At 39.0% G+C, this 11,942-nt stretch overlaps 1 pseudogene; it reads left to right on the top strand.

Annotated features, from left to right (window-relative positions):
- Positions 1-6,838: 6,838 nt before the first annotated feature.
- On the top strand, positions 6,839-7,480 carry LOC132664791 (large ribosomal subunit protein uL16-like; annotated as a pseudogene).
- The last annotated feature ends 4,462 nt before the right edge of the window (positions 7,481-11,942 follow it).

The following is an 11,942-nucleotide window of genomic DNA, read 5'->3' as shown; positions in this document are numbered from 1 at the left end:
TGGCTTTCTCCAGAATGTTAATGGTTTTATTTTTGACATTTAAAGTTTTTTTTCATCAGAATTCTGCATTTGTTTTGGCCTAAGTGTGTGGTATGGCTCCAGCGTTGTTGTTATTTTTTCCAGATGTTCAGACACCATCGATTGAATAACCAATCCCCCCTCCCGTTGACTTGAAATGTCATTTTTATCATTTACTAAATTACCTTATGTATTTGAGTCTAATTCTGGACTTTCCATTCTGTTCCTTGGATCAATCTACCCATGCACCAGAACCACACTGTGTTTTAGTAGACGAGAGATTTGCAATATGTTACAATAAATGATTCCTTATTGCTCTTATACTTCAAAAATGTTCTGGTTTTCTTGTTTAGTATTTTTCATTATTAACCTTAGAGCCAGCTTTTCTAGTTCCATAATAATCTTGCTGTGGTTTTTACAAGACATTGTGCATAATTCATTTAATTTACGGAGAACTGAGTACAAAGGATCTACCTCTCGCTCACCTCTAACCTCATTTCTGCTTTCTCCCTTACTCTGAAAATGCCAGCCCTAACTGTATACTTGAAATTCCACAAACCAATCATGCTTACCTTGAAATCTTTTCATTGGCTGAGACCACTGAAGGCGAGATCATGAAACACCTTCCCAAGGGCAACTCCTTCCCAGGCTTGGTGCTGCCTGCCTGGAAGCTTCTTAGCATAGACACCACATCTTCTCAGAAGATTCTGCTGTTTTCCAAGGACCGACTAACACATTGTATTGCAAATGTCTGTTTGCTAGTGTAAGAGACAAGGGTCCAAATCTAAAAATTGCTAAGACTCAGGTGGACAAAAAAAAAAAAAAAAAAAAAAAAAATCATAAATATCTTTTTTGGGAACTGATGTCATCTTACTTTAAAACTTCTGGGGCACCTGGGTGGCTCAGTCGGTTAAATGACCGACTTCCCTCAGGTCGTGATCTCACAGCTCATGAGTTCGAGGCCCGCATCGGGCTCTGTGCTGACAGCTCAGAGCCTGGAGCCTGGCTTCGGATTCTGTGTCTCCCTCTCTCTCTGCCCCTCCCTTGCTCGCACTCTGTCTCTGTCTGTCAAAAATAAATAAACATTAAAAAACAATTTAAAAAAATCAAAACTTCCATATCGGCTGTGAATGGGAAGGAAAAGACCCTTAGGGTTGCTAGCTAATACGTCACTTTTAATTTTAGTAAGACTTCAGAGTATTTAATCACACTTCCTTCAAGGCATTCTCTCACGGTTCTTCTCCTCGCAGTCTTTTTTCCTGAGGGCCTCTAAGTGTAGGAAGGGCTCATGGTGCCAGCATCTTGTGCATTCTCTGCTTCTTCTGGATGTCCTGCTCTGATGTCCACTGAGGTGTGACTGGTGCCTTCTGCTAGTTTTGAGCCTCGAGCTGGTACTCCCTGCTGGCCATGTTCCCCCAGTGCCTTGGGTTGTCAGGGTCCAACACTACAGCCTTCTCACTTCAACTGGACACCTTTCCTGTGACTTCTGCACCTCCTATCTAGGGTGGGATCTTCTTTTTTCTCCCTGAAAGAGTGGGTGGCACCTTCTGAGTCTGCCCTCAGGTATCTCTACACGCTGATGGTTCCCTTTTGCTCTGTCTTGTTGGCCATGGAACTCTGCTGAGGACACTGACGGTCTCGCAAAGGTTAGCCCGGGGGAGGCCAGAACCAGCTCCGGCTGTCCCCGAATTCCCCTGGAATGTCCAGGCTCCCTCACTCTATGACCTTGGTCAGGTTACTTAACTTTCGATGCCTCTGTTTCCTCAGCTGTAAAACAGAAGTGAAAATAGAACGTGAACCATCATGACATTCTGAAGGGTAAATATAAGCACTCGATAAGTATTTGCTACTTTAAAAATTATTCTATTCCACTTTTACCTTGAGGATTAGAGAACCTCAGTTCTCCCAGGCATTTATTGATCGATTTGGTATCTTTACTGATTTCCTAGAGCAAGTGAACAAGATAGCTTTTTTTTTTAACTCCTTCCATTACATTTGGATTAAAAAGTGTTTTTAAATTTCTTTTTCTTTTTAAAGTGGTTTTTCATACTTATGTAATAGAGGCTGTTCACCTGGGCAAAAATTATTTTATTTTTTAATTGTGTTTATTTATTTTTGGAGAGAGAGAGCATGAGCAAGGGAGGAGCAGAAAGAGAGAGGGAGGGAGAGAATCCCAAGAAGGCCCATGCTGTCACCACAGAGCCGGATGCAGGACTCAAACTCACAAACTGTGAGGTCATGACCTGGGCCAACTCCAAGAGTGGCTGCATAGCGGACTGAGCCACCCAGGTGCCCCTGGGTACAAAATTATTTAAAAAAAAAAAAAACTTATGCAGAAACATCCACTCATGAGTCTGACAGACTAAGACCCTACCGGACAATTCCCTCCTTTGCAGAAAATAAGTATGGAAGCTGGACATAGGAGGAGACTGCCTGATGGTACTAGACAGTGAACTGAAGCACAGACTGATGGGAGTGCACGTGCACTTGCAGGAGGAGATCCGTGGATCTACACAGTCAAGTTTACATCTCCATGCCTTTTAATAGCCATGGGGTTAAGTATGGTCTGCATGGCTCACACAGCAATGGCAGGGGTAATCGGGTTTTCCGAGAAACCATAGTGAAGCCAGGAAACTGAATGCAAGTGGGGGTAATCCAGGAAGGGTATGAGGCAGAGGAGGGATCCCCGGTCTCCACCCATCAGTTTCTCTGACTGACCCCAGAAACAGGTGTGCATGGAACAGACTCAGAGCAGCTGAGCTAGAGACAAAAGATCTGAACTGAACCGGAGGTGCCATCCAAGCAACCGACAGCACTTTAAGACGGGCCAAGAAAATTCCCTGCTACAACGAAGAAAACCACACTATCAGAGAAAGCAACCACAACAAAAAACCAAAAAAACCAGTATCCAAGATCTGTTAACATTCACAAGGTCTAAGATACATCCAAAATTACCCAACGTACAAAGGTCACCCAAAATGGAGCACGTTCTCGAGAGAAGAGAAAATGGATTGTGTCTGACCCTGAGATGAGCAAGTTGCTGGAATGAACAGATAAGGATATTGAAGAAGCTATTATAATAGTCAATGAAGGAAAACAGAACATGTTTTCAGCAATTGAGGATCTCAGCAGAGAAATGAGAAGTCTCAGCAGAGACATAAAAACAATAAAATAATAAGCAAATGGAAGTTACAGAACTGAAAATTAGAATTACGATAAAATATTCGCTAAAAACTTAATAGTCAAATAGACATGGCAGAGGAAAGAGTAAATGAATGCAAAGATAGAGCAATAGAAATGATGAAAAATGAAAAACAAGAAAAACAAGATTTTGAAAAAGAAACAATATCTTGTTAGGTTGGATAGAATGATCAAACATACAGGAATACCAGAGGGAGAGAGAATGGGGCAGAAAAAAAATATGTGAAGATATCATAGCGGCACACTTCCTAAATTCGATGAAAGATAGAAATGTTTAAATACAACATGCTATACACACAACCACCACAATGAGCACAGAAAATCCAACAGAATTCTATGTTTATTGAAAATATCTTTGAAGATTAAAGGCAACCGCCCAGAGCAGTGGAATATTCTCTCAGCTCTCTTTGCAAAAACTTGCACCTGGGGCCAGAGCCAGACGTTGTTTCCAGGATAATGGAGAGTGTTCTGGAACATCCTTGATACTTTGCAATTCCATTGGACATTCTATCTACTGGGATTTTCACAGGTGAAGGAAAAAATGCACTATCCAGTGCTATCTTAACAAAAGGGCCATAAATGTAGATATAGGAAAGATAAAAGAATGCGACAGATTTGCAATCAAAGATCTCACAGTGATAGCAATGGGAAATCACATGAAAAATTTATTAGTGGAGGAGGACACATAATTGGATTAACAAACAAAAGGAAAACATAGCTGCATGCTGAAATTCTCAGTGCAGGGTAAGTGGGATTGAAAGTAAAAAGAAATGCTCAGATAAGAGATGCTCTCCCTTAGGACATCCTCACCATCTGTGCTTATGATTTGTTCTTTTCCTATTGGAGATGTAATATATAATATATAAATATGAAGTCGGAGAAAATAACGCTTCTCTGGCTAGCACAGTGGGCAGAACAGCACCCAAGAAGAAATGGTATTTGAATTGTATGTCAAAGTACGAGGATAAAATTTCCATTCAGAGGAGGAGAGGAGAGGAGAAAAAAAGACTTGCAGGAAGAAAACATACAAAGCACAATGTCATTTTAATTAAGCATGCTACCTCATTAAGAAGTTTAGAAAGTCTTTAAAGGCAAAGCTTAAGGTATCTGCTTAATCTGTATTCCTCACACACAATATATTTTTTAAATTTTTTTAATGTTTATTATTGAGAGACAGAGAGAGACAGAGTGTGAGCAGGGGAGGGGCTGAGAGACGGGGAGACACAGAATCTGAAGCAGGCTCCAGGCTCTGAGCTGTCAGCACAGAGCCCGTCATGGGGCTCGAACTCCCAAACCGAGCGAGCATGACATGAGCCGAAGTCGGACGCTTCACTGACTGAGCCACCCAGGCGCCCCCCTCACACACAATATTTTTAAAAAATGAGACCAAAAAGTCATTTTCAGAGGAAAGAAAATGAAAATAATTTGTCACCAGAAGACCTGCATTACAAGAAATGCTAAAGGATGTTCTTCAGGCTGAAGGAAAATGACAGCAGATGGAAACTTGAATCCTCAGGAAACAAAAGAAGAACATTGGAAAAGATGAATATCTGGATATTGCAAAAGACTGTTTTTGGTCTTTTTTACTCCTAGTTTCTTTGTCAATAACTGAACGGTGTAAAGAAAGATATAATCTTTCTGGTAGGGTTTATAACATATGTCACTGTAACAGATAACTGCTATTATCTTAGTAGTAATATATATATTGTAGAGAGCACACAAGTGGTGGAGAGGGGCAAAGGGAGAGAGAGAATCATAAGCAGGCTCCATGCTCAGTGCAGAGCCCGATGTAGGGCTCGATCCCATGACACTGGGATCATGACCTGAGATGAAATCAAGAGTTGGAGGCTCAACTGACTGAGTCACTCAGGTGCACTGTAGTAGTTATATTTTTACTGTCAGTAGCCAATGAACATTTAAGAGTGTGTATTATAATTCTTAGGGCAAGTACTGAAAAAATGCAAAAAAATATAAAAAAGGATAGAAAAAGAGCCAGGAGAAATATTAAAATGGAATTTTAAAAAATATTCAAATAATCCAAAAAGTAGGAAAAAAGAAATAGGGGAACAAAAAACTGGAAAGACAAATCGATGCTTAAATAATAGACCCAACAAAACTGAATTAATAATTATGATAGATATTAATGGATTAAACAATTCAAAAGATTGTCAGAATGGATTACAAAACAAACAAAAACCAACCATTTTCTACCAGGATTCTGTTTAAATGTAAAGACACAGAGAGGTTATAGTAAACGGATGGAAAAAAGATATGCAATGCAAGCCATAAGCACAAGGATGCTTAAAGTTCTATGTTAACATCAAATAAAATAGATTTTAACAATATTGTATTGCCAGAGATAAAGACACTTAATAAAGACAAAAGGGCCACTTGATCAGAAATATATAGTAATTATAAATGTGTGAGCACCAAAAACATGAAGCAAATCCGACAAAATCAAGAGAAGAAGCAGTCAATTCTACATCAGTTGGAGAATTTAACAGCCATCTCTTAGCAATTGATAAAATTAGACAAAGTCATCAGAGATGTAGACAATCTAAACAACATTACCAATCACTTTGATTAAGTGATACTTATGGTACACTCCACCACCACCAGCAGAATAAATATTTCACATTCTTTTAAAATGCAGATAGAGATTCGCTAAGATAGACTATATTCTGACCCATAAAACAAGCCCTAATGAATTTAAATAGATTGAAATCATATCAAGTAGGTTCTCTTAGTACAGCGGAATTAAATTAGAAATATTAAAATAAAGCAAGCAGGAAAACCCAAAATATCCTGGCAATTAAATGACTCACTTCTAGTGAACTGGGTCAGAGAAAAAAATCACAAGAGAAATTAAGAAATGTACAGAGCTAAAGCAGGACATAGAGAAAAACTAATAGTATTAAATACCTATATTAGAAATAGAAGTCTCTAATGATCAAAGTAAGCTTCCACCATGAAGGGAATAAATTAAACCCAGAACAAGCTAAAAGAAGGAAATAATAAAGGTAAGTACTAGTATCAATAAAAATAGAAAACAGAAAAACAATAACTAAAACTCTTGAAACTAAAAGCTAATGTTTGAAAAGATTAATGTAACAGATCACCCTCCAGCTGGACTCATTAGCAAAAAAGAAAGCACAAATGAATAATATTAGGGATAAAAGAAAGGGAATCACTGCAGAACTTTCAACCATAAAAAGATAATAAGGATCCTCGGTTTGTTCTCTGTTGATGGAGAGAAGGTGGGAGATGGCTAGATGGGTGATGGGTACTAAGGAGGGCACTTGTGATGAGCATTGAGTGTTGTATGTAAGTGATGAATTATCGAATTCTACTCCTGAAACCGATATTGCACTGTATGTTAACTAAAAATTTAAGCTAAAAAAAATTATAAAGACATTTTATGGGAACTTCATGCCAATGAATTTGCCAACCTACATGAAATGGATAAATTCCTTGAAAGACACAAATGACCAAAACTGACACAAGAATAAATAGCAAATGTGAGCATTGCTATCTCAATTTAAAAATCAACTTTATAATTAAAAGCAATTTCCCATTTAGCTTTTTTCCTTGGTACACCACTAAAGATTCTGGTGTTGCCATGGGCTGCCACCCCACCTGGTGTTACTAGTATTGTAAGAACAAGCCATTTCCTAAGTCTGGCATCTGCACAGGTGTCTCTAATGCCAAGATCTCCATCTTTGACCTGGGGTGGAAGAAGGCAAAAGTGGATGAGTTCCCATTATGTGGCCAAATGAATATCAGATGAATATCAGCAGCACTCCTCTAAAGCCCTGGAGGCTGCCAGTATTTGTTCCAAAAGTACATGGTGAAAGCTGTACAAAGATGGTTTTCACATCCCAGTGTGGCTCTAACCCTTCCACGTCATCCGTATCAACAAGATGTGCTGTGATGGAGCTGACAGGCTGCAGACAGGTGTGTGGGGTCCCTCTGGAAAGTTCCAGTGCACAGTGAACATTGGCCAAGTCATCATGGCATCTGTACCCAGCTGTAGAACAAGGAGCGTGTGATTGAGGCCCTATGCAGCGCCAAGTTCAAGTTCTCTGGCTGCCAGAAGATCCACATTTCCAAGGAGACTGTACTAAGTTTAATGTGGATATGTTTGAAGACAGGGAGGCTGAAAAGCAGCTCATTCCAGATGGCTTGTGGGGGGTCAAATACATCCCTAATCATGGCCTCTTGGACAAATGGGCTCTGCACTCCTGAGAGCCTCAGCACTGCCCCTCCTCAATCCTGCCCACCAATAAATCCTACTTTCTGTCAAAAAAATCCCAACAATTTCACAAATAAAGTCCAGGTAATTTCACAGTTGAATCCTATCATACAGTTAAGGAAGGCATTATATCAATCCTATACAAACTTTTCAGAAAAACAGAAATCGGGGAAATACTTCCTAATTCATTTTATGAAAACAGTTTTATCCTGATTCCAAAGCCAAAGATCTCACAAAGGATGAGAACTACAGACTAATGTCCCTCAGGAACATAACTGCAAAAATGTTTGATAAACTATTAGATTGGAAAATCAAATCCAGAAAAGAAAAATATATATTTATATTTATATATAAAGGATTATACATCATGAATTATCCCCAAAATGCAAAGCTTGTTCATCATTTAAACATTGAACGATGTAAATTTACTATGTTAATAACAAAATGGCAAAATATAATTATTTCAATAGATACAGAAAAAACATCTGACCAAATTTAACAGTAGAAACATGCGGCAAACTAGAAATAGTTGTGAACCTCCTCAACATGACTAAGGACATGTACTGAACACCTTCAGCATTACTATTTGACATTGCACTAGAGATCATGGCAAGTGCAATAAAATAAGAAAAAGTAATAAAAGGCATAGAGATGTGAAAGGAAGTAGTACATATTTCCTTATTTGCAGGTGACAGGAATCTACAAAAAAGCTATGAGAACTTAGCGAATTCTCATTAATAAGTGAATTTAGCAAGGTTGCAAGATACAAAGCCAATATATAAAAAGCAGTTAAAAGTTTAGATATAGCATCAATTACAAAATGAAATAATAAAACAACACTCCATTTACAATAGCATCGAATGTATATAGGAATAAATTTAATGAAAGTCACATAAGGCCTTTGTACTGAAAACTAGAATACTTTGCATGGGAAAAGTAAAGAAGGCCTTAATGGAGAGATGTACCATGTTTATGGATTGGAAGACTTGACACTGTTAAGATGGCAGTTCCCCCTAAGCTGATCAGTAGATTCAATGTAATTCCAATCAAAGTCTTAACTGGATGCTTTTGAAAGAGATTTACAGGCTAATTCTAAATTTAAACGGAAAGGAAAAAGACACAGGACAGCCAACATAATTTCAGAAGAGAATAAAAAGGTGAACGTAAACATTACTTGATTTCAAGTCTTACTACAAAGGTATAGTGATCAAGGCAGTGTGTTTATGTATAGGGCAGAACATATAAATAAATGGGACAGAATAGAAAATCCAAAAATAAACTCACAGTTTTATGGTCAAAAAAAATTTTTTTTTCGAAAGTGCCGGATTCAATGAGGAAAAGATAATTATTTTTCAAAAAATGGTTCTGGAACAACTGCATCTCTGGGGAAAAAATTTTTTTTGAACACTGAATCAAACCACACACTCAAATTAACTCAGAATGTATCATCACCTAAATATAAGAGCTAAAATTATAAAACTTCAAAAACAAGACATAGGAAGAAATCTTTGTGGTATTATGTTAGGCAAAGATTTCTTACACAGGTATAAAAAGCCCAAACTGTAACATGCACAAAAATTGTAAAATGGCCTTCGTTAAAATGAAATCACTTTATCTTTGAAAGATATAACAGAGGGGGAAAAGAGCAAGCCACGGTCATATTCAGGAAAATAATTGTGAAACATGTTTCACAAGGGTTTGAACAGAAAACCTCAAGAATTCTTACAATTCAATAATAAGGCTAAATAACCCAATAGGAAATAGATCAAAGATTTGAATAGATACATTATAAAATATATATCAACGGCTAGTAAGCACAAGAAAATATGCTCAATGTCATTAGTCATCAGAGAAATGTAACTTAAAATGATAATGAGATACTACCATATACCCATTAGAGTAATACAAGTTAAGAAAGCCTGACAATGCCAAATGTTGGTGAGGGTGTGGAGTCAGTAGACCCTCACACATTTGCTGGTGGGAATGCAAATCTGGTTCATATGCTTTGGAAAACAATATGGCAACATCTTACAAATAAAAACATAAATATTCTGTCACACCCAGCAGTTCCACTTCTAGGCGCTGCTAAAGAGAAATAAAAACGTATGTTCACACAAAGACAGGCATATAAATAAGTTCATAGCGATATTATTCATCATTGCAAACCACTGGAAGAAACCCAATATTCAACTGATGAGTGGATAAACACACTGTTGTGTATCCATACTGTGGAACAACAGAAAATTAGTACACAAAATATGAATGGCTCTCGAAAATGTGTTCTAAGTGAGAAAAATGAAACACAACCGACTACATAATGGATGATTTCATAAATATTAAATTCCAAAAAAGGCAAAGCCATGGTGATTACAAGGGGCTGGCTGGGTGCGAGCAGAGGAGGGTAACTGACAAGGGATAAGAGGAAAATATTTAGGTGGAAGGAAATGCTATATACGTGCTTTTGCTGGTGGTTACACAACTGTGGAGAATTACCAAAATTTCATCAAAATACACGTTTAAATGTGGCGAACTCTGCCTCAACTTAAAAAGGAAAAGAAAAGAAAACTCAGAGACCTCATTTGGTGAAACAAACGAACAAGCAAAAACTTCTCCCTTTGTTGACTGCAGTTTCAACCAAGAGTTCCATAGTGAAAATGATGTGAATGTAGAGTCTTGAATTTGAGCATGTTCTGTTCACTGGAAGAACAGGTTCAAGCCCTAAGTCTTCTTTCCACCTCCTGCAGTTTTTAGTAATAGCCATCTCCAGGCAAAAGGGAAAGATAAAAGAAGAAAAGCTCATCTTTGCTTAGATACTTACATTTGTGACTTTGCCCCATTTGCACAAATACGGTCTAGTTCCATAACGCTGCCATGAGAGGCTACAATTCCAGTAGGAAAAAGAGTCCCTCCACTAAGCCACTTCTTTTCACAGGAAAGTAATTGTTGTTGTAAACAATTTGGGAAGTAAAACTAAAGTACCAAATGATACTTGTTTGCCATATGCAAAAGACCCAGGAATTGAACCAGCTGTCTGTGAGGGGAAGTGAAGTTTTACATGTGTGATAAGAAAACCAGCACCTTATTCTTTTCTAGCATATGGAGCATGTCTTTGCCGGTGGCTCAGCACCTCTCTTTAAGTACCAAAAAAGCCACTGGTCTGGATGAGAAGCACCGCCAGTTATCTAGATAATACCCCTTCTCCTCCTCTTGCTTCCTACAGAAAACTTTGTTCAGAGTATGGAAGTTTCCAGTTTAAAATTTTTCTTAATGCTTATTTATTTTTGAGAGAGAGGCAGAGACAAAGCATGAGTAGGGGGAGGGGCAGAGAGAGAGGGAGACACAGAATCCAAAGCAGCTCCAGGCTCCAACCTGTCATGTCAGCACAGAGCCCGAGGTGGGGCTCGAGCTCACAGACCGTGAGATCATGACCTGAGCTGAAGTCAGGCGCTTAACTGACTGAGCCACCTAGGAGCCCCAGGAAGGCCCCAGTTTAAATGCTCACCTCTCCAGATTCTTTCGCCATCTTGGACAATGAGATATAAGTGAGCCTACTTACGTTTCATTGGCACGTATAGGAAAACTTGTTTTTCCTGATAAAAGGGTGATCAAGTCAGACGACACATGCCCTTTTTGTTTACCCTTCAGAAAGAGGCTATCCTGCAGAGGGATGAGGATAAAAGCCATACCCTGAGAGTGGCCGGGAGCTGATTGAGAAAAAAGATATGGCCACCAGGCACAGTAACACACAGCACGCTTAACTGGCTTGTGCTTGGACAGGGTTGCACAAGATGGAAAGTCTCCACAACATGGGGCTGTCGGGAAGCCCACAGTGAGGAGGGATCACTACCAAGAAGGGGAGGAGGGCAAGGAGACTCCCAGAGGAGATGCGGACTGGAGAAGGGTCTCATGCGCCCAAGTGATATTCCCTCAGCAGCACAGTGGAGAGTCTGTGGGTCAGAGAGCCCCAAAGGGCCATGGCAGCTTGAGCTGTTATAACCGTACGGCTCTATACCGTCTATTGCTAGTGAATGTGGAGGTATGTTTTGTGAGGTATGCAAAGCAGGCAGGCTCCAAGTGGCCAACTATCTACTTGTTTGGACTGTCTTTAAAATAATTGCATGTGTAAAAATTTGAGTTTGGTACTGGTGGGATTTTGAGCTAATGGGTCTTGGCCTGCAGTGAGGGAATAAACAACTTGGGGGCCAATATGCAGGGGCTCATTTATATAACAGAGTGATAAAGCCAGAGCTAGATGGTACTGGGTCCTGAGTGGTGTTCTTAGGCAGCGCCATCAGCCTTGGCCTATGTGTTTCTGCATTTCTAGTTACTTGGATAAAAGAAAACTCTTTGGTTAAACCATATATTCAGGTTTCTGTAGAGTATATATGACTCTATTTTAGAAATCTTGTTAAGCTCTTTGCATGTACTATTCCATTTGCTCCTTATAGCAATTCAATGCAATAACTACCAT

The sequence above is a fragment of the Panthera onca genome, chromosome F2 (genome assembly GCF_046562875.1).
Source record: "Panthera onca isolate mPanOnc1 chromosome F2, mPanOnc1 haplotype 2, whole genome shotgun sequence".
Taxonomy (NCBI): domain Eukaryota; kingdom Metazoa; phylum Chordata; class Mammalia; order Carnivora; family Felidae; genus Panthera; species Panthera onca.
Note: the sequence above shows the minus strand (reverse complement) of the source record. Positions and strands in the feature narration are given on the sequence as shown.